Genomic DNA, 22,070 nt, shown 5'->3' with positions numbered 1-22,070 from the left:
TCGGAATAGTGGTCAATAACGTTCCTATCATTTTCAAATTTCAAATATTTTTGATTCTGGAAGACAATTTGGGCTTAACGATATATGGCATGGTATATTCTTTCAAAGCCAATAAATATTGCCGGATATGTAGGACTAACTCATTTAAATGTTCAGAATGAGTCACAGAGGATCCAAATTTATTACGCAATCGACAAAATTATCATTCAGACTTAATAAAAGCAAATTCTAGTGAAACTGGATTGAAAGAGACCTATATATTTGATAGTAAGCTTTATTTCAATATTACTATTAATAAGAGTGGATCTGATGCACGATATTTTAGAGGGGGTTTCGGTATATGTGATTCGGGCTGTATTATATCATTTGATATTTGTATTAAAATTGTTTACTTTAGAATATCTTAATTTGAGAATTAAAGAATTTGGAACATACTCGGATGATACAAATACATCCCTTCCAATAACGTTAAGTCGATTTAAGGAAAAATTGAATATTAAATATTCCGCCGATGAAATGATGTTTTTGGTGAGATATATGGGAGTTATTATTGCTGATGAAGTTCCTAGAGACAACGAGCACTGGAAAACGTACATTTAGTTATGAAAAATAGTTGATATTGTTATGTCACCAAGGATCACTAATGCTCATTTGATAACCCTAAACAGCTCGATCGAACAGTTGAATAAGCTGTATTTAAATTTTTATAAGTTTTTAAAGCCAAAGTTCGATTTCATGATGCATTATCCTTTAATTATCTATTATTTGAACCTTGTGTGCACTTTTGGACAATGCGTCATGTATCACGCCATCGAGAAACAAAAGCGAACGCTGTCAGTTCGAATTGAAACATAAATCTTTTAAGAGCCATTTCAATCAATCGTTAAAAATGTGTAATGTATTTGACAACTTCCAATCTGAACAAAACTTTGTTTTCCAATTAAATATTACATTGGCTCGCCGACCGTCGTACCGAGTAGACGTGTTTGTAAACGCGCTCCAGACCTACCAAGTGAAGTGAGTTAGTGTTGAATAACGCGTGTAAATTTGTGACGATGGAACTTTGGGCAGTGAAGAAAAAAAAATTAACTTACAAATAAACAACATCCAAATACTTTTTGTGCTCGCGTTCAGTCTCTGCGCGGGTGCAACCTCAAGAAAATGAATGAAACCGTAAATATGAATAAGCCAAACACATCGTACTCTGCGTCGTTAACGTCGAAACATGAAAAAGTTCTATCTAGAGAACAAGCAATTATTGTTGACTCTATAGAAGGAAACACCGTTGAAACATACGCTCTCGAATTAACAAAAATCGTAAATGCAAAAGACATCTTGTACGCCTCTCGTAATAGATCAGCAAAAACTAAATATTAGGCCACTTGTCTCAAAAGCGAAAAGAGTTTTAATCTCTAATGTGCAACCTTGTGTACCCAAGTCATTGATAATCGAAGAGCTGAAAAAAATTGGAGTAACTCCAGTCTCACAGATCACCACGGTCAAAGTAGGCACACAACACCAGTCGCTAACTCATTTGTTAAGCTTCAGGAAACAAATGTATGTAGATCCGGATGACATTCCCAAAATTCCTAGCAATCTACGCGTCACGCACGAAGGCATCAACTTTTGGATATACTTCTCGACTGGGAAGCTTATATGCTTTGAGTGTAAACAAGAGGGACACATGGCTAAACACTGTAGAAACTCGGACAACGACAACAACATATACGCAGTACCTGCAAATACCGACACCACAAGCAGTCAAGAAAATGCTGAGCAGATAGAAATGATTCAAGAGAATAACGGGATAGAAGAGGATAACAACGCAATCATCGATACAACTGCAGAGCCACAAGACTTCCCGCCTCTGGGAAAACCACCCTCTTTCAAAAGACCTCACTCACCCAGCGTGGGCTCGACTGCATCCAGCATAGAAGAAAATTCAGGTAAAATAACAACTAAAAAAAAAACGAAAAGGAAAAAATATGCACCAAAGGTACAAATTGATTTTGAAAACGAGTTAGAAAGCGCAAAGAAAACTGTTGATGATCCGAAAAACAAATACCCGGTCAATCACGATCAGCTGATCGCATTTCTAAAAAGCTTAGATGAAAACCCAAATGTTTTTGAAGCAGCGAGAGTCTATACGGCTGATTTGTCTACGCTCTCGACTTTGCTTGGTGATGTGTATAAATTTGCGAAAGGAAGAAACGCAAAGACACGCCTTACCCGCACTCGCAATATTTTAAATGGTCCGGAAGACGCACCCAACACGAAAAAGTTTATTGACACTAGTGAAGACTCCAGTTCTTCTGACGTTAACGAGAAATAATATGTATCGATCTAATATTTTGTTACAAAAAAAAAAAATATGCAAACAAAAATAAATAATAATATTCCCAACTCAAACAACTGTAACGATAACTCGAATATTAAGATCTTGTATTGGAATGCAAGTAGCATCACGCAGCGCAAGAGTGACTTACACGATATGCTAGCAAATGTAGATGTATTTGTGTGTGTGGAAACATGGCTAAAACCGAAAGATCAAATTAAAATGACAGGATTTGTAACGATTAGACAAGACAGAAACCACACTAGGGGTGGCGGCATTCTTTTTATGGTAATAAAAAACCTACAATTTACGGAATTAAAACACATTAGTAAATCAACAGCAGAAATAGAAATAGTGGGTATACGAATTGAAAATGCGAACCCTCCAATAAATGTTATAGCCTGTTATAGAATCCCCCCGGGAAACACACTAACACAAACGGACTGGAATAACATAATCGACCTCGGCACTCAAAATCAAAATACAATTCTACTTGGCGATTTTAACGCTCACAATATCAAATGGAACTGTAAAAATACGGATGGCAATGGAGATCGTATGGATCATAGTATAGAAATTAAAGACATGTTTCTACATTTTTTTTTTTTTATTTAACGTCGCTCTATTTATGCTCCATCAGTGCTAATCAGCGACGGAGGCTTGCAATGTGTTTGAGAACAAAGCACATGAAACTTTTTTCAGTGGTGCTTGTATCAATCAGCAGGAACTGGAAATCGAACCCGGGCCTACCTGGTGCGAGTCCGTCGCCCTACCGACCGAGCCATTGCAGGCCTCCATTTTCTACATAATACGAATACAGTCACACATATAAATTCGAAATATAAAACCGAAACTAACATAGACCTTGTACTGAGTACTATGTCTTTATCAGATAAAATTAATTGCGAAGTATATGATGAACCATTCGGTTCTGATCATTTTCATATTTTTCTTAATGTAGATGCAAAGAAACAACAATATCAACGGAAAACTTTTAAAATCATTTCACTAAAAACTGAATGGTCTCTTTTCGAGGATTATTTAAACAGTGACCTTGAGAACTTTTTGACCTGGGAATATGACCTCTTATCGCCGACACAGAAATACGAACTATTTGTAAAAACTGTTACAGAAGCAGTCCAAAGAGCTACTCCACGAAAAAAAATCTATAATAAAAAGAAAATTAAGAACCCAGCTCCTTGGTGGGACGCTGAGTGTAATAAAATCAAACGCCTTAGGCACGCTGCATACAAAAAGTGGGAGTTTACCCGGAATTTATCAGATTATAATGAATACAAAAAAAATTGTGCGATAGCTAAAAAGTTCTTCAAAGGAAAAAAAAGACTACTTTCGACTATTCGCGGAGATCATTAACTTTCAAACGAACCGAACATATGTCTGGAATAAATGCAAAATTCTAAATAAGAGTTGGATAAAAGTAACTAACCCTCTAGACCCTAACAAAATCAAAGAACAATCGGTCCAGTGCATAAACAAATTGTGCCCCCCCTGGGTTAGCACCGATTCAAAATGGATACCGTCTTGTAATGGAAATGACATTCTTGACAATCACTTTTCTTTCGCCGAATTTAATAAAGTCGCAGACTCGTGCAAAATGAAAGCTTCACCAGGACTAGATGCCATTGATAATGAAATAATTCGAAAAATTCCGCTAAAACATAAACTTAAAACATCCTTGACATCTTTAATGAAATGTACCAATTAAGCGAATTTCCTGACGATTGGCAACATTCATATGTCCACATGATAAACAAACCCGATGTCAAATCTGTCAGACCAATAGCACTTACATCTTGCTTATGCAAAATTTTTGAAAAACAAGTTAAAAACAGGCTAGAGTCGTGGCTGGAATATAATAACTATTTACCTGTAGGTCAATCGGGGTTCCGCAAGGGCAGATCTTCCTATGATAACTTATCTTACTTGACATCGCAAATTGATGAAGTCTTTTCGCAAAAAAGGAAGTTCTCGCTGCTTTTCTTGACGTATCAGACGCATTTAATAATGTACTATCCGATCGCTTACTCGACAAACTCGCCAAGCTCAAATGTTCAAAACAAGTAATACAATTTGTAAAATTTTTAACGTATGAAAGATATGTACACACTAACATCGAGGGTTTTGAATGTATGCGCACAAACAAAGGCGTCCCACAGGGAGGGGTTTTTAGTCCCCTTCTATACTTAATCTATGTATCTAATATCACCGAAAATATCAAACAAGAAGTAACAGTTCTACAATTCGCAGACGACATAGTCATGTTCTCTAAAGGTCACTCGGCTAAAGAATGCACCAGAATCTTACAAGAATCGGTAAATATAATGCATGCAAATCTTCTATCTCTCGGCCTAGAATTGGCTCCCAGTAAAACTACTCTAGTTCACGTTAATAATAAAAAAATATTACCAGGATTAGCAAAAGTGATACCCAATGGCACTGAAATTACATCCAGTGAAACCGTGCGGTTCTTAAGTCTTATATTTAACTATAAAATGACATTTACTTCATACACCAACATGGTTCTTACCAAATGCAACTCAGCCTTAAACATCATAAAGTATTTATGTAGCACGTGGTGGGGGGCTGACCCATCGACCCTCATCACGCTATACAAAAGCTTTGTACGATCGATCATGGAATACGGATGCTTCATCTACTTCCCTACTCTTAAAAAGCTCAAAACAAAACTAGAACAAATACAGTATGCAGCTATAAGACACGCACTGGGATATAGAAAGAGTACTCCAACAAATGTCTTAATTGCAGAATCAAAACTACCGTACATGCAAGATCGTGCCAAACTTTTAGGCTCTAAATACTTAACTAAGATTCTATCACTAAAAAACAACATAATGTATGGCCAAGTAATTTACTCAAAAGAATCTAAGAAAAAAAGAAAGAAATTACTGACAGAATATATAGAAAATGCATCTTCCTTCTCTGATCATATTGCAGAGCTAGAATCATGCGTAAACTACTGTCATGAGTATAGCACTAACACAATATCGATCCCATTTAACAAAGATTTAGGGCAACAGCTAAAGAATGAAAGAGATCCTAATAGTGCGCTTCACCGATTTTTAAAAGATGTAAACTCATTAAACATATATGCAGATGGTAGTAAAATAGCAAACAATAATCATGTAGGGGCAAGTTGCGTGGTACCTACCCTTGATATAAAAATTTACAAAAGTATAAATAAAAACGCTTCCGTCTACACAGGAGAATGCATAGCTTTGAACCTAGCAATGGATATAGCTCTGCAATATGATAATCAAGACATTTTCATTTTCACCGATTCTCTGAGTGCTCTCCAAAGCCTCCAATCGAAAGATGACAGTCCCTCTATAAATCCTCATATTTTTTATATAAAACAAAAATATGAATTATTTAAACGTAGAAATAATGACTTCAATGTCAAATTCTTTTGGATCCCAGCTCATATAGGAATCTAAGGGAATGAAAGTGCAGACGAAACAGCGAGACTCGCCACCAATAAACCTTATATAAACTTTCTCAAAGTACCTTACACGGATATGTTTGAAAATTTTAAAAAAGAGGCTACCGAAAGAACCAGTACACAGTACGCTTGAACGGTCGTTAAACACGAGGTGAAAACCACATTGAATTTTCTTCTTGTAATTGATTCTAGAGCATGTATAGACCCTATTTCCGAAAGAAATTAAAAAATCCGCTTAGCCGTTTTTTTTTTTCATTTTTTTATTCTTGAAAAAATTGATACTTTGAAATAACATTCAAAATTATTTAAAAAATAGTTTATTTATGTTAATAATTCATAGTAAGTTCTTATACATCTATAAAATGTATATATATAAAATATGTAATATACTTATTAGAGAGTATATGTTCATTTATATATATGTATATATATATTCTGTAATAAATACCTTATACTACAATAGTACTATTATAACATCACATGTACTGGCATGAGTCTATAAACACGACCGAGCAGAGTGTTTACAAATGTAGTTGGATTTTTGATTAGTCCGTGGTTATCCATCGAAGGTAGCAAATGTGCGAAAACGCGCCTTATACAGGGTGTCCCATTTTAACTTACGCACCAAGATAACCCAAAAACTATGAGAGCTAGCGAAAAATGTTTCGAATAAAAGTTACTCGTCTCCGAGGGGGACATATTATGGTGACCTTGACTTTGACCTCGAGGGTCGTTTTCAAGGTCATTTGAAGGTCAACTTTGTTTTTTCAAATAGGAACCCCTATTTTCGACCCCGGATTCGGAAAGAGCGGAAAATCCTACGTTTAGATGACCTACCATACGTGGGGTCCGGGAGATCCGCCAAGGTCATTTGAAGGTCAACTTTGTTTTTTCAAATAGGAACCCCTATTTTCGACCCCGGATTCGGAAAGAGCGGAAAATTCTACGTTTAGATGACCTATCATGCGTGGGGTCCGGGAGATCCGCCAAGGTCATTTGAAGGTCAACTTTGTTTTTACAAATAGGAACCCCTATTTTCGACCCCGGATTCGGAAAGAGCGGAAAATTCTACGTTTAGATAACCTATCATGCGTGAGGTCCGGGAGACCCGCCAAGGTTATTTGAAGGTCAACTTTGTTTTTTCCTGGAGTACCCTACTTTTTTTATCACGGATTCGGAAACAACAAAAAATTCTACGTTCAGGCAAGGTGTAACTTGTGGTTGATCACTCAAGAACATGTGAAGGTTAACTATTTTTCATAGGAATCGCTATTCTCGACCCCGGATTCGGGAAGTATGGAAGGTTGTCCGTTCTGTCAACGTCGAGATGTAACGTGTATTCAATTCTTTATGCTCATTTAGAGGTAAAAGTAAGTTTTTGAATAAAAACGTCGATTTTTGTTTTGAACGGAGTGACGAATTTAGTGTTGAGATGAGTGATTATTAATAGTAAGCATTTTTTTAACAACTGTTGAAAAAGTCGTTGAGCGTTTTTCATGTAAGTATTAACAAATTATTACCACTCTTGTGGTTAGTGTTATCTTTCAAATATACATTACGTCTTTGATATTTCTTCACAGAATGACCAATTATTCAGGAAATGAAGTCGTTGAAGTATTGTTAGTACTTGGTGAATGTCGCCGGAACTACCGAGCTGCTGCTCGGCTCTATGCTGAACGTTTTCCGAACCAGCGCCATCCTAATGACAGGCAAATCAGAAATATCGAAAGCCGTATGAATGATCTTCATCGACAGAGAGATGGAAACAGAAATGTGAACAACAATGATCCAAGACTTCTTGCTGTGTTAGCAATGGTTCATGTGAATCCTCACATCAGTACAAGAGAAATCGAACGTCGGTTGGGCGTACCTCGTACTACTGCTCATCGGATGTTAAGATCCGTGGGTTACCATCCATACCACATCATCCTGCACCAAGAACTCAATGAAAATGATTATTTACTCAGAATGAATTACTGTAGGTGGGCTCTTAATCAACTGGACGAGGATCCCAATTTCTTTTGGAATGTTTGTTTTAGCGATGAAGCTACCTTCAAAAGTGACGGTAAACTCAATAGACATAATTGTCATTATTGGTCACCTGTCAATCCTCATTGGCATCGTCAAGTGATAAATCAACACCGTTGGAGTCTTAATGTTTGGGTGGGAATATTCAACGGGCATATTATTGGTCCCCATTTTTTTGATGGCAATGTCAACGGCCAAGCGTATCTTGATTTTCTGGAGAATCATCTACCTGAATACTTGGAGGACATCCCACTGAATGTTCGGCAGCTCATGTGGCTACAACAAGATGGTGCTCCAGCTCACTTTGCTGTAAACGTTAGAGAATTTTTGAATGCTCAATTACGTGACCATTGGATAGGTCGAGGTGGTCCAGTTCCCTGGCCACCTAGGTCTCCTGACCTGAATCCACTAGACAGCTATTTCTGGGGATATTGCAAGGACGCTGTTTACAAGGATGCACCTACCACTAGATTAGATATGATGGATAGAGTGAGAAGAGCTTGTGCAGCTGTTACGCCTGAAATACTTACAAACGTTCTCAATAATTATCATCGGCGTTTGGAAACATGCTTAGCAAACAATGCGGGACCTATTGAACATCTCATGTAATTGTGCGTGCGCATCATTCATCACCAACTTATTGCCAGATCATTATTATTGTTATTATTGAGTTATTCCTCATCAGATTGACTAATACTGTTGATTATTACTACTAATGACTAATATTTTTTTGTTAAACTCTGTACATAAAAAGTTGAATAAATTTAGTGTGTTCTAAAATTTACGCATACTTTATTTCTCATATGAAAACATGAAACTGTTCTGAGTAAAGAAATTTGCCATTAATTTGACGTTTAAATGGCCATGGAAAGTTGAATTAATTCATTACATAAAATATTTAGGATTTTTTTGTACTTTTCGAATCCGGGGTTAAAATTAGGGATTCCTATTTGAAAAAACAAAGTTGACCTTCAAATGACCTTGGCGGGTCTCCCGGACCCCACGCATGATAGGTCACCTAAACGTAGAATTTTCCGCTCTTTCCGAATCCGGGGTCGAAAATAGTGGTTCCTATTTGAAAAAACAAAGTTGACCTTCGAATGACCTTGAAAATGACCCTCAAGGTCAAAGTCAAGGTCACCATAATATGTCGCCCTCGGAGACGAGTAACTTTTATTCAAAACATTTTTCGCTAGCTCTCATAGTTTTTGGGTTATCTTGGTGCGTTAGTTAAAATGGGACACCCTGTATATTATTGATGGACTACTCAAATATTGAAAAATGTCTAAACCGTTCAAAACTCACAAACGAACTCATGCAGATTGTCGTAAAAGTTTATGTTTACTCTGCTTAAAGAAAAAACCTAAGTTAATAATAATAAATGGTGAACTTGAACAAAAAGTTCGTAAAGTTACCGGTTATAGTAATCAAGACACTCGACTACCAAATGTTGTTTGTGAAACTTGTCGAATTAATATTTATCGACTATATAAAAGTAATTATTCAGTTAAAGAATTTCAATTAACTGACTTTTCAAAGTGGACATATCCGAAGCCTATTACTAGATCTAGTTCCGACAAAAATTGTGGCTGTACTTTGTGTGAAAAAGTAAGTGATGTCAGTCAGTATAATTTTATGAGAAAAAAGAAATTAGTCAAATCCAAAAACATTGTGAAAAAATGCGCTAAGTGTTTAAGTAATTTATCGCAAGGTCACCCTCACAAGTGTACTGCAGCATGTAGTTACGACAATGTTGACAAGTTTATTAGTGAAAATTTAACAACACGCCAAAAAGAACAGTTAACAAGTAGTTTATTGAAAAATGTCGTATCACGAAACATTACCTCTCCTTCTTCGGGTGATGTGAAATTGACTCAAAAGCATGGTAAGCCTGTGAGAGTTGCTATTGTAAATAGCATGCTATTTCTTGCTAGCAAGAAACGTAAACATGAGCAAATATCGGCGAAAGATATGTCTACCATTGCATCCAATAACGGTTTATCTACGCGGAAAATAGCAAAAATAGCTTCAGAAATTCGTTATTCAACTAGAAATAGGAAGATCATTGAACCTAATTTATTGAAGAAATTAAAAACTTATAACCATAGACTTGATGATTTCTTTGAAATTAAAAAAGTGAACTTGTTGACAGCAAAAAAGGGTGAGAGAGAAATAAATTCACAAAACGTGATTATTTGTAACGATGTAGGTAAATTAATTGAGCAGATTCAATTGTACAGAAAATTAGACAAACAATTTCATTTAAAATTTGGGATAGATGGTGGAGGAGGATTTCTTAAAGTGTGTCTGTCGTTGCAATCATTAAGTGATAGTGATACAAAAATAAAAAATAAAAAAAGACAATTCTTCACAGATCTTAATTTATCGGAAAATATGAAAGATTCAGGTGTAAAAAAATTGTTTTTCATTGGCTTAGAAGATGCGTCTCAAGAAAATTATGAGAACGTTGAGTTATTGTGGTCAACGTTAAAAATAAAAAGTTTCTCCAACTCTACTATTGCTACTGACTTGAAACTAGCGAACATTCTTGTGGGAATAATGAATCATGCCAGTACATTTCCGTGTACTTGGTGTACAGCAGAAAAAAAAGATTTGAGTTCAATCGGACAGTACAGAACAATTGGTGAGTGCATAGACAATTATAGAAAATGGGTAGAACGTGGTAGTAAGTTAAACGATGCGAAAAAATTCGAGAATTGTGTTCATTTGCCAATCATTTCTGATGAGAGAAGACAAGAACTCATTGACATTATTCCACCACCCGAACTCCATCTCATGTTAGGCGTTGTAAATCATTTGTTTCAAAATATGTCATTATCATTTGAAAAAATAAGCTTAGATTGGGCAAAACAGTGCAACGTTTCTAAAGACTTTTTTAATGGGAACGCAAGTTTTGCTGGCAATGCTTGCAAAACTCTACTTAACAAAACAGATATCTTGCGCTCTTTAGCCAGCATTGATTGTTTGAAGTACGTGAGATGTTTTGATGATTTTTGGAATGTTGTGAATTCTTGTTTCGGTATGAATCTCGACCCAAATTACAGTACTTATATTGAAAAGTTTAAGGAAAGTTATATAGATTTAAATATAAGCATCACACCTAAAGTGCATGCTGTATTCTTTCATGTAAAATATTTTTGTGATAAAAGTGAGAAAAGTCTTGGTTTTTTTAGTGAACAATCCATTGAGTCAATTCATTCTGATTTTGCAAAGACTTGGGAAAAGTATAAATTGAATAAAACTCATGAAAATTATGCTAAAAATTTACTCAGAGCAGTTCAAGAATTTAATAGTCAACATATATAGTTTATGCTGCAGTGTTTATATGTTAAGTAACTATATATTATGTACACATATTTTGATAATTTGTTATATTTGTATACATGGTTATACCTTCACAATGTTACTGTGATTTATTGTGATTACTGTCAATAAATATTTTATTAAATAATTTTGAATGTTATTTCAAAGTATCAATTTTTTCAAGAATAAAATAATCAAAAAAAAAAAAACGGCTAAGTGGATTTTTTTTATTTCTTTCGGAAATAGGGTCTATACATGCTCTAGAATCAATTACAAGAAGAAAATTCAATGTGGTTTTCACCTCGTGTTTAACGACCGTTCAAGCGCACTGTGAGTACTTTAATACGAGAATCAGGTCTTACAAAAGGGAAGATATATTTTCAACAATACCACAGTAAGAGTAATAAACCTTGGTTTCACGGGAAAAACTTGCCGAGACAACTTATCGTCTCAATTAACCGCATAAGGGCTAGTCACTATCACATGGCCGAATCTCTGAAAAAAATAAATGTAATTACAACAGACATATGCGCTTGTGGAAAAGAAAAAGAGAACATCAATCACGTATTATGGCAATGTGAACTTTTCGAAAAACAAAGACTTCTATTGTATAAAAAACTAGCTAAACTACAACTGTACCGCCCGCTCTGCGTCGAAATGATTATTTCTAAACCGGATATCGAAGGTTGTAAATGTATTTTTGACATTGTTAAGAACTGTGGCTTTAAGATGTAACAAAAGAAAACACTGTAACAAAAACATTTTGTAACTGTTATGTATGTATAGTAGAAATAAACCTATACGGTAATCCTTTGTACAGGTTTCAAATGCTAATAAAAAAAAAAAAAAAATTAAATATTACTGACAGTACAATTTTTAACTAAGTTATTATGAATGGAAGTATATATAAAATAGGCGCATTTATTGTCCTTTCAATGGATGAAGTTGATTTACGTTAAATTGTTCAAATAGATAAATTTTAAATAACAATGGTAACAATAGTCAATATAAAATATTAGTCCAGTTTACTATTGATTTGTACCAAGAAAAAATATTTCGATGATCATTATATGGCATACGTTGTTGCTGCTACTAATCAAACTAAAATAATTAATGCGGATGATATACCGAATATACCTGCAATTGTTATCATAAATAAAGAAAACAAATGTTTTATTATTTTTCATTATATATTGTGATGAAAACTGTATGTATATATAAAATAAATATTTTTTTACAGGAAAATATTTACAAATAAAAATTTCATCCTATTAAAATATGACTACGGTATTATTATTACGATAATTGTTCCAGATGTAAATGGGCAACGAGATCCTCGAAGTCGGCGATTAAACGAGTCGAGAAAAAGAGCGTAAAAACGAGAAGAGGTCGTCCTTTGTGTGATGGATGACGTACGTATCGAACGACGATACTTGTAGCGGAGTGTGAGCGAGAGAATGTGCGAGTTTCATTTTATAATGGTAGTAATTGTAAGCGACTTTGACTAAATGTACAAGCGACAGGTTGCTGGCGATTTGTCTGTGATGCGCACTGACACGAGCCTATGTCGGACCTTTTTATTATATGGAGCGAGACGATAAGTTCCTCAAAATCCTTATCATGAACGAAATCGAGCTCCGCTGTCACAGTGCCCAATAGGCACGCGCATCGCCAAACCTAATACAGCGTAGCGAACAAAAACCTAGCGGATTTGGAACGTGTATTTCCGAATCTCTAGTCGAGATGAAAGGCTCAAGGGTTGAGAAAGCTTGAAGGGGGAACTATGGTATTCCCCCGAAAGCCAAATCACAACGTGCGATGAACCAACAGATTCGGAAACGTGTGTTTCCGAATCTCGCATCGAGATAAAAAGAAAAGAAGCTCGAAGGTTGATCGGCTGAGCGCGGGGGCCGTGGGCCTCCCCAAAAGTCAACAGTGACACGCGAAGCGAGCGGGACAGCTGGCTACACGGAGTCATGGTAGGTAAAGCCAAAATATGCGATGCCGCATGAATCTTAAACCATAGAGGGAAAATTTAAAAAAGGAAAAAAAAAACGGGAGTGGGAAAAGTGACTCACAGGACACACTCGCTCAGGGCAACTCACCAGAATGCTTGCAACCGTTGTCGAAGCAAGTACCGCGAAATTCTTGTATTTCGGAGTAGTTTGCGACGATTTATTATAATAATTAAACTTGTATCGTTTTTAAATAAAAAATTGAATTTGTATCTGTGACCGCCGATTATAAAACCTAAAATTGAAATTAATTTTAATTATTTTACACTTCGGATCTCCTGTCCGACCGTTCACTCTTCCTTACCTGAACAATAATATTAGAGAGGATACTGACATAAAATTTAATTTTCATTACAATATTATTTCAACGAAAATAAAAGCTTTATGTTTCTTAAATTCATGCTCTACGATATTTAGTTCGGTCAAGTATGAAGTTAGTTTTTCAAGAGATGATGGCATAAAATAAAAAGAATCAATAAATCGAAAATTAATGGTACTACCATTCACGTGTTTCGTGAAAGCTATATATCTTTCCTTATTTTCAGCTAGAGCAGTTACATTTCCTTCAAAATCAAAGCTAGTAGCTATTTCTTTAGTAGGTATAAAATAAGTCGTTAGTTAGTTAGTTTATTTATTTACAACTTATATGTTACATTTGGTTTACATTTCTTAAATTTCTATTTGTGTCTCGTATCCAGTTTGTGTAGTTGATTATGTATGTGTTTTGTGTGTGTGTGTGAGTGCGCGCGTGCGTGTGTGTGTGTATGTGTTGTGTAAATATGTGCTTTTGTAGGTGTGTCTGCAACTCTGGTGTCCATGTCTTCTGCGCCTGCCTGTTCCTCTTTTCTTCTCATTTTTCTTCTGATTAATCTTCTCTTCCTCTTTCTCTCTCCAAGATCTGTCTTTTCCGCTTTTCTGTTTTCTTTTCAGCTTTTCCTTTATTACTTTCTTTTGCTTTTTCACCTTTGCCTTTCCTTTGCTTTTGCTCTCCTTCTTGCTAATCATTTCATCTATCTTTCTTCTTGTTAAGGCTTTGACACCTTTTTCTTGTTTCCTATTGCTCCCTCTGCCTTTCCTTTCCTCAACCTCGCTTATTTTTCCTTAGTATCTTATAATTTGCCTTCTAGTTTACTTTTTTCTTTCTCTTCTTCTATTCTTCTTCTTTTCCATTTTGCTCCATCCTCCAATACCTGCTTCCTCTCGCTTGTGTAGTTGCTTTTACTTGTGTCTTGTGTGTGTGTGTGCATGTGTATGTTTATGTTTGCGCGTATGTTTGTGTTTTGTGTGTATGTGTGTGTATGTATGTGTGTGTAGATGTGTCTGCGAGTCTTGCTTCTCTGTCTTCTATTTCCGTCTCTCCTTAGGGTCTTGTAGCTTCGTCTTCTTGCTTTTCTTTTTTTTTCTTATCTTCATTTCTTCTTCTTTTCCATTTTATCTCCATCATCCACGCTATCTTTTCTTTGCTTCCTAGTTTTTTCACATTTTTCTACCATGTGCTTCCAATTTTCTTCCTCTTTCATACACATTCTGCATCTCTTATTTTCTTCTTTTTCCCAATACCTGCTTCCTCTCGTTTCATTAACTAACCTAAACCTTTCCCTTATTTGCAGGCCTTTTATTCTCCCCTCTCCTTGTATTTCCTTTAACCTATACCTTTTCATTTCTTCTTTCAGCTCTTTCCACTCGTTTATGTATCTTGATTTTTCTAGCTTTTCTTCTAATTCTTTTTCATCTTTTTTCTTCAGCTCATCTCTTATTTCTTCCCAAAACTCTTCCCTCATTTCATCTCCCTCTTCTCTCTCTGTGTATATTTTACTTTTTTTCTAGCCTTTCCTCTCTCTCCTCCTTCTTACCCTTTTTATCTTTTTCATTTCTTTCCCTTTTCTTTAATTCTCTCCATGCTTCTTTTCTTATTGAGCTATCTCTTTCTTCTCTTATTTTGTTTTCATACTTCATTGCTCTTTCTAATGCTGTTTCTTTCATTTCTTGTCTTCCTGTTTCCCATCGTATTAAGTAGCTTGGCGTGTTTCTATCTAATCCCAATACCTACTTTATGTATTTTAGTTGTAATCTCTCTATTTCTACATATCTCTTCCATCCCTAGATTTCTACTCCATACATAATCACGCTTTTCCCCAGTGCGTCGAACAGGTTCATCCTAAACTCCCAATTTTCTCTAAATAGCTTTTCTCCTAGCCTCCATAGTCTTCCGTGTACCATATTTATTTTCCCTTCTACCTTCTTTATCTGCTTATTATTTCCGTTATTTCTGTTTATCACATATCCCAAGTAGTTGTACTCTTTAACCATCTCTATCTTCTCACCTTCCCATTCGAATTCTTCTTTCTTCCCTCTTCCGCCTCCTCTCTTACATTTCATCATATTTAATTTTCCTACATTTAGCTCTAATCCCTATTCTTCCAGGTATCTTTTTAATTTTTTCAGCATTACTTTCATTCCACTTTCACTATTTGCCATCATCACTATATCATCTGCGTATCCTAATGTCCATATTTTCTTCCTTCCTATCACTACCCCTCCTTCCTGCACCTGCTTGATCTTCCCTTCCAGGTCGGCGGAGGCAAGATTAAATAGCGTGGTGCTCAAAGGGCACCCTTGCCTTACGCCTTTGAAAGTCTCAAACTCCCCAATTATTTCTCCTCCAACTTTTACCTTACTCCCTGTTTTCTTGTATATTTCTTCTATTCTTTTCCTAATTTTTCTATTTATCCCTTTCTCTTTCATTGTTTCCCATATTTTCTTCCTCTTTATTTTATCAAAAGCGACTTAATATCTGCAAAGAATACGAACAGTTTTCCTCCTTTTTCCTTTCCTATTATTTTTTTTAATATAAATATCGCATCCATCGTTCCTCTTTTCTTCCTAAATCCCATCTGCGTATCACTTATCGTTTCTTTAGCTTCTAGTTCTCTTTCCAGCTTTTTTCTCAGTATTTCCGCATATATTTTATATCCCGTATCCATCAGCGTTATTCCTCTATAGTTTCCTACTTCTTCTTTCCTCCCTTTCTTATATATTGGTACTATTATTCCCTTCCTCTATTCTTCCGGATATCCGCCTCCGTTCCATATTCCATTTAAGCATTTTGTCATATCTTTTATCAAGCCTTCCGTGCCTTCCACCCACGCTTCATTTGCTATACCATCTTCTCCTGTCGCCTTTTTCTTTTTTATTTTTCTTATTACCTCTTTTACTTCTCTTTCTTTGATTTATTCACCTTCCTCTCCTTCCCTATCTTCGGTTTCTTCCCCTTTAATTTCTTCCTGTTCTTTCTCTCCCAATTGTTCCTTGAAATGCTTTATCCATTCTTCTTTTCCTATATTTTCATCTAATCCAATTCTTTTCTTCCTATTGCCATTCACTTTATCCCAGAATTTTCTTCTCATCTTATCTGTTCTTATTTCTTCTGCCACTCTTTTCCCTTCATCTTCATTGACTTTTCTTATTTCCTCTCTGTATTCTTTCTTTGCTTCTAGGTATTTGCCTCTGTCTACTTCCCCTTTTCTTACCTTATTTAACTCTGCCATCACCCTATCACTTTTTGCCTTACATTCTTTTCTCCACCAGCTTTTTTTTTATCCTTTTTTTTTCCTTATCTTCTTTTTTACAACTGCGTTCTTCACTCTATTTTTTATATCTTTCCATTTATCTGTTCCCTCTATTACGTCTATCCATCTCTGATACTCCCTTATACCTTCTTCACTCCAGTCGTCTATCATTCTTTCTTCCTCTTCTTTTCTTTCTTCCGCTATTTTGTCTCCCAGTTTCACCTCTATTGGTAAGTGGTCCGACTTTACCCTCTCCTTTATTTGAACCTTTTTTATCGCCTCATCACCTTCCTCGTTACCTACTACATAGTCTATCGTTGACATTCCTCTCGCTCCTATATATGTTATTTCTCCCTCTTCATCTCCTTCTTTTCTCCCATTCGTTATCACTAAGCCCATTTCTCCTAGCCATTTTATCATTTCTTGTCCCTCTGCGTTTAACACTTTATCCTTGGCCTTAATTTCTTCTAGGTTTTCTTCTGTCTCCCATTCCCTTCCTTCGTTTCCTGTTCTGCGTTGAAGTCTCCTCCTATAATTATTGTTTTTCCTCTATTCTCCTCTATCTTTTCACTTAGGTATTCATAGTTTTCCTTCTTCTCATGTTGCATATACACCGATGCTATGTATTCCCTCCCTCCGATCTTTATTTCTCCTACTATTACCTCACTTGTCCTTTCTTTCTTCCATTCTACCTTATTCATCCCTTTCCTGTCTCTTACCGCCATTATTCCTCCCCCTATTTCTCTCCCCCTTCTTCCTTCTCTTTTTGAGTCCCTCCACTCTATGCTGTACCCTTTCAGTTGTTTCTCCGCACCAGTTCTTACCCCTTGCCTCTTCACCCAGGTTTCCGTTAGCCCTATTATGTCGAATTCCCTAACATATTCCCAGTCGTCTTCCTCCATACTCCTCACCCCTGCCACGTTTCAGAATATTATTTTTACTGCCTTTCTCCCCTCTCTCTCCCTTCTCTTCTCTCTCTCTCTTTTATCCCTATTGTTTTCGAAACCCTTCCACCCCCTTTCCTACCATTTTTCCCTCTCTCTCGCTCCACCACCATTCTTCTTCCTCTGATTTCACCCCGTTATGCTACATCTTTACCTCTTTACCTTTACTTCTTATTTCTTTCGCTTTCCTTCTTACTTCATCTCTTATCTTTCTCTGCTTCCACGTTCAGTCCTGATCTATGTATATCTTTTTCTGTGCCAGATTCTTTTTCTTCTTCATATTTCCTTCTTTTTGTTTCCATGACGCGCATCTAATTTGCCACATGTTTTTTCTTCTTTCTCTCCGATCATCTCTCTCCGCTGTTCCTCCTATTCTTCTCAGATTCACTATCTCTCCTTTCATTTCTAGTACCTCCCTTAACCAGACTTCTGCCTTTCCCTTCTTTTCCCATCTTAACTCACCCTCTAAGTCTGTTACTATTATATTGTTTATCCTACTTTCTCTATCCATTTTTTCTCCTATATGCTCTAATTCTTCCTTATTGCCTACTTCTGTTCCTCTTTGCTTCTTGTTTCCTCCTTCTATGCTTTCTTTTAGTTTCACGCACTCCTCTTCCAACTAGTCCATCCTCTCTCCCCATTTTTCCTGCAGTTTCTTTTCTCTACGTTCTGCTTTTTCCCTTTCTTCTTTCGTCTCTTTCTTTCTTTCTTCTCTCTCTCTCTCTCTTGTTTTTTCCTAACTTTTCCTATTTCCTTCTCCTACCTTTCTTCTCTTCTTTTCCCCTCTGCCTCCATTCTTTCCATTTTTCCCATTATTTCTTTAAACATTTCTGTCCATTCTTTCCTTTTCTCCTCCCATACCTCTCTTAATTCCCTTATATCTGTCCGTATCTTTTCCATTATTTCTTCTGCACCACTACTTTTTCCCACTTCTCTTAACGTGTTGTCCAATCCTTCTCCCCCCTCCCCATCCATCTCGCTTCCCTCGCTCTCACTCTTGCATCTCTTTGCCTCTCTCATTTCTCCTCTATTATTCTCCCTCAGCCCCTCCCCGCTTTCTCTCCCTCTCACCACCTTTACTCTTTTCTTCTTTTCCTCCTCTGGGCCTTTCTTATCCAACCTTCCACCTTTATCTCTTAATTTTTCTGTTGTCACAAATCTTTCCATCCTATCCCGTACGCCTTAATTCGACTCTCTATAACTACCCATGATCCCACCTTTATTCCCTGTCTTACCTTTTCTGTCTCTGCCTTTACTTCTTACCGCCCCTCCTCTCTGCCTGCCTTTCCCGCTTTCTGATTTTCTCTCTTAACCTCAACTTTTATTTTTTTCTTTATTCCTTTCTCTCTGCTTTTTCCTGCTCTTCTCCAGGCCTCTCTATCTCTTCTCCACTCCTCCTCCACCTCCACGCTCTTTTCACCTCTATTTCTCTCCTCAAACACTTTTCCTCTTTGACTTTATCACCAAAACTCGCGCTCACATCCAAGATACGTCCACACTCCCCTCGAGTGAAATCTAACCTCGGTATAAAATAAGTATTCTTATGGTTTAAATTACAGCCCATGTGTTCAGCACCTCTAAATCTATCCGTCAAATGACAATGATCTCTAACTCTTGTTTAATCACGTCGAAAACATTTTCCACAAATATGACATACTTAGGCCATTTTTAAATCCATTTCATCGCGCTATGAAAGATTCATTTTTATAGCATTCTCATATACTTTATCTATTTCATGTAGCAAAATCTAAAATTGTTCTATAATCCATTGTGCTGGTGATTGTTCTTCATTTAATCTTTTTCTATTATTAGGGGTGAGCAATTGTACGGGAGACATTAAAATAAGGGCACTGAATTAAATATATTTTTTTTAATAAATCAAATTACAATCAAGTTAGGACTAAATAGTCGGCATAAAAAAACCTCACCGTGTGAAGAAAAAGCCGCTATTTCACAAAGGAAAGATCTTAACTAGGATCGAATTAGCGTGCACGAGCCCAAAGGGAGGCACAACTCGTCTCGTCGAATGCTGGACGTAAAGTGCCTGACATTTCAGTCTTACGTCACATGTTGTCGAATTTTCTCGCCAGCCTCGCCGCCAACGCTGCCCCGTTGCGTGAACATGTTTTCTTTGTGGGCGTTACAGGCGCGCTGGCACGCCGGCATGCTTATCGCGTTACCGCTCTCTCGCCCTCCGACTCTCTCGCTCGCTCTCACTCGCCAGTCTACCGCTCCTAGGAGCAATCTCATCATTACCCTATCCGAAACTCATCATGTAAGACGAGGTGACCCACACGACCAAGAGTAAAACTCCACACGGGGTCTGCAGCCTTCGGGGAGCAAGCTCCGTAAATCTGAAAATTCTGGCTTCACGGCCACGTAACGCATCCTGCGCTCGTGCACGTCCATGGGTCGAGTTTAAGCTCCGAGAGCAGTACCGCTGGCTCAATCGCGGGTCCGCGACAAGCCGCCTCGGTGTACATCATTGCAACATTCGATCTCATTTATCCTCTCACACTCTACATCGACGATCGCACTCGTACATCCACTCCTCTCTAGCAAACGACTACAATAAGTTGTCGTAAGTCGCTCGATTCTAAATTCGTTGCAAACTTATCATCTAACCGCAAGCTAAACTAATTATCATAATTAAAGTAACTATCAATTACTCAGTCATGGATTTATTTTCATACTTTTGTCGAGTCGCGTGATGATGCCCAGACCCGAGAGCAGCAGTTAATTTTTATTGCGCGTCTTCGGATCGAAGTCGAACAGTGGGTGCGGTGACTATGATTCACATTTCTCTTGAACGCGCAAGTCTCATCTCACGCGACCCATTTCCTCCATTCTTTTGACTTTTATTGCCTTCCTTGACGTTTTTTACATCTATACATCCTAAACATTGATTTAGAATCATCCTAACTATTTTTTATGTAAAGTCATACACTAAAGGTTTTCTTGATCTTGGAATACTCGTCCATTATTTACTGGTTTCAATAAACATTCTAAATTAGCATATGTAATAAATAAAATCATTTCTTTTCGATTGTAATGTTTAAATTTGAGAAGAGAAAAATTAGGTAGATTAACTCTATTTTTATTTTATTTTGAACAATGTATCTCATGAAAATTAAATTTTTCTTTATTATTGAAATAACGAAGACAGCGTTCACATAGATAAATTTGTGTAGTATATTTTTTTACTTGACTTCTAACAAGAGCAGATAAGTTTTTAATCCATGTATAGTGGAATTTTAATGAGAAATTGTCATTGTCATTTGAACTATTAGAATTTTTTGTTTCATTCTTATCAATATAATCACTGTATAGTAACAAAAGATTGACATGCTTATCTTGTTTTGATGTTGATATATATTTTATCGTGTAACTTCTGCAATGCAAATACTAATTATTAATATTGATGGAAGGTGTTAAATTAATTACATTTAAGTAATGGAAAAAAGCCTTGACTGGCATAAAAAACCCATGAGTTTATTGATCAGAAAATTACACTGAACTTATATTAACACGCAACACGACGACTGAACATAAAATCTTAAATTCGACAAAGAAGTGACTCACACACACACACACACACACACACACCATTGCACACCACTGCACACTAATGAAATGAAGGATGTGATTGAGAGAAATCTCAGACACACGAGTTTTATTAAAATAAAGGCGTACTTAAAACACCTGATATGAACTTTAAGAAATTACTAACAATGAATGCCGTGAACTAGAATAGCTCCTTAAACGCCGGACGGCGACTGAATAGGTTGCACCACGTGGTGCAATATCCTGATTATCACCAATAACTCACCTTTGGTTCACTTAATTTGATTGACAATCGAAAAAGGGTGCGCAATACGTTGTTTTGCATCTTCACAGTAACTTGGGACACGAATGCCTAAAGATGAACCGTCATTTTAAGAACACGATACTAAGCACATCCTCAAGAGCTGGAAGCCGGAACAGTCTTAGTAGACACTGATTGGTAACCGCGTGGCGAGCGAGCAATTAGCCGCATCCGGCATGTGCTGCCACCACGAGGCGCCCCAATCACTCTCTTACACACACTTACAAACTAACGAATTGACGTGTGACGACGGAACAATATAAGATAGGGCGAGACTTCGAATTTGAATCCATGTTTTTTTAGTATGTATAGGTTTATTGAAATACTATTCAATTTTACAAATTTAGGAATATTTTTTATCTTAATAGGAAAGCTTATACCATCGAATTTCAATTCAATCGTAAAAGGTACATAATTATGAACTCTTTTGCTATGAAATCTAGCTAGATGAAGACAGGCAAGGATAGCCCATTTAGAACAGTCATTGTCTCTATTTTAAGCATTGATAC

This window comes from Phymastichus coffea, unplaced genomic scaffold (assembly GCF_024137745.1).
Source record: "Phymastichus coffea isolate CEN01 unplaced genomic scaffold, Cenicafe_Pcof_1.1 PCOF00101, whole genome shotgun sequence".
Taxonomy (NCBI): domain Eukaryota; kingdom Metazoa; phylum Arthropoda; class Insecta; order Hymenoptera; family Eulophidae; genus Phymastichus; species Phymastichus coffea.
This window is presented reverse-complemented; position numbering follows the sequence as displayed.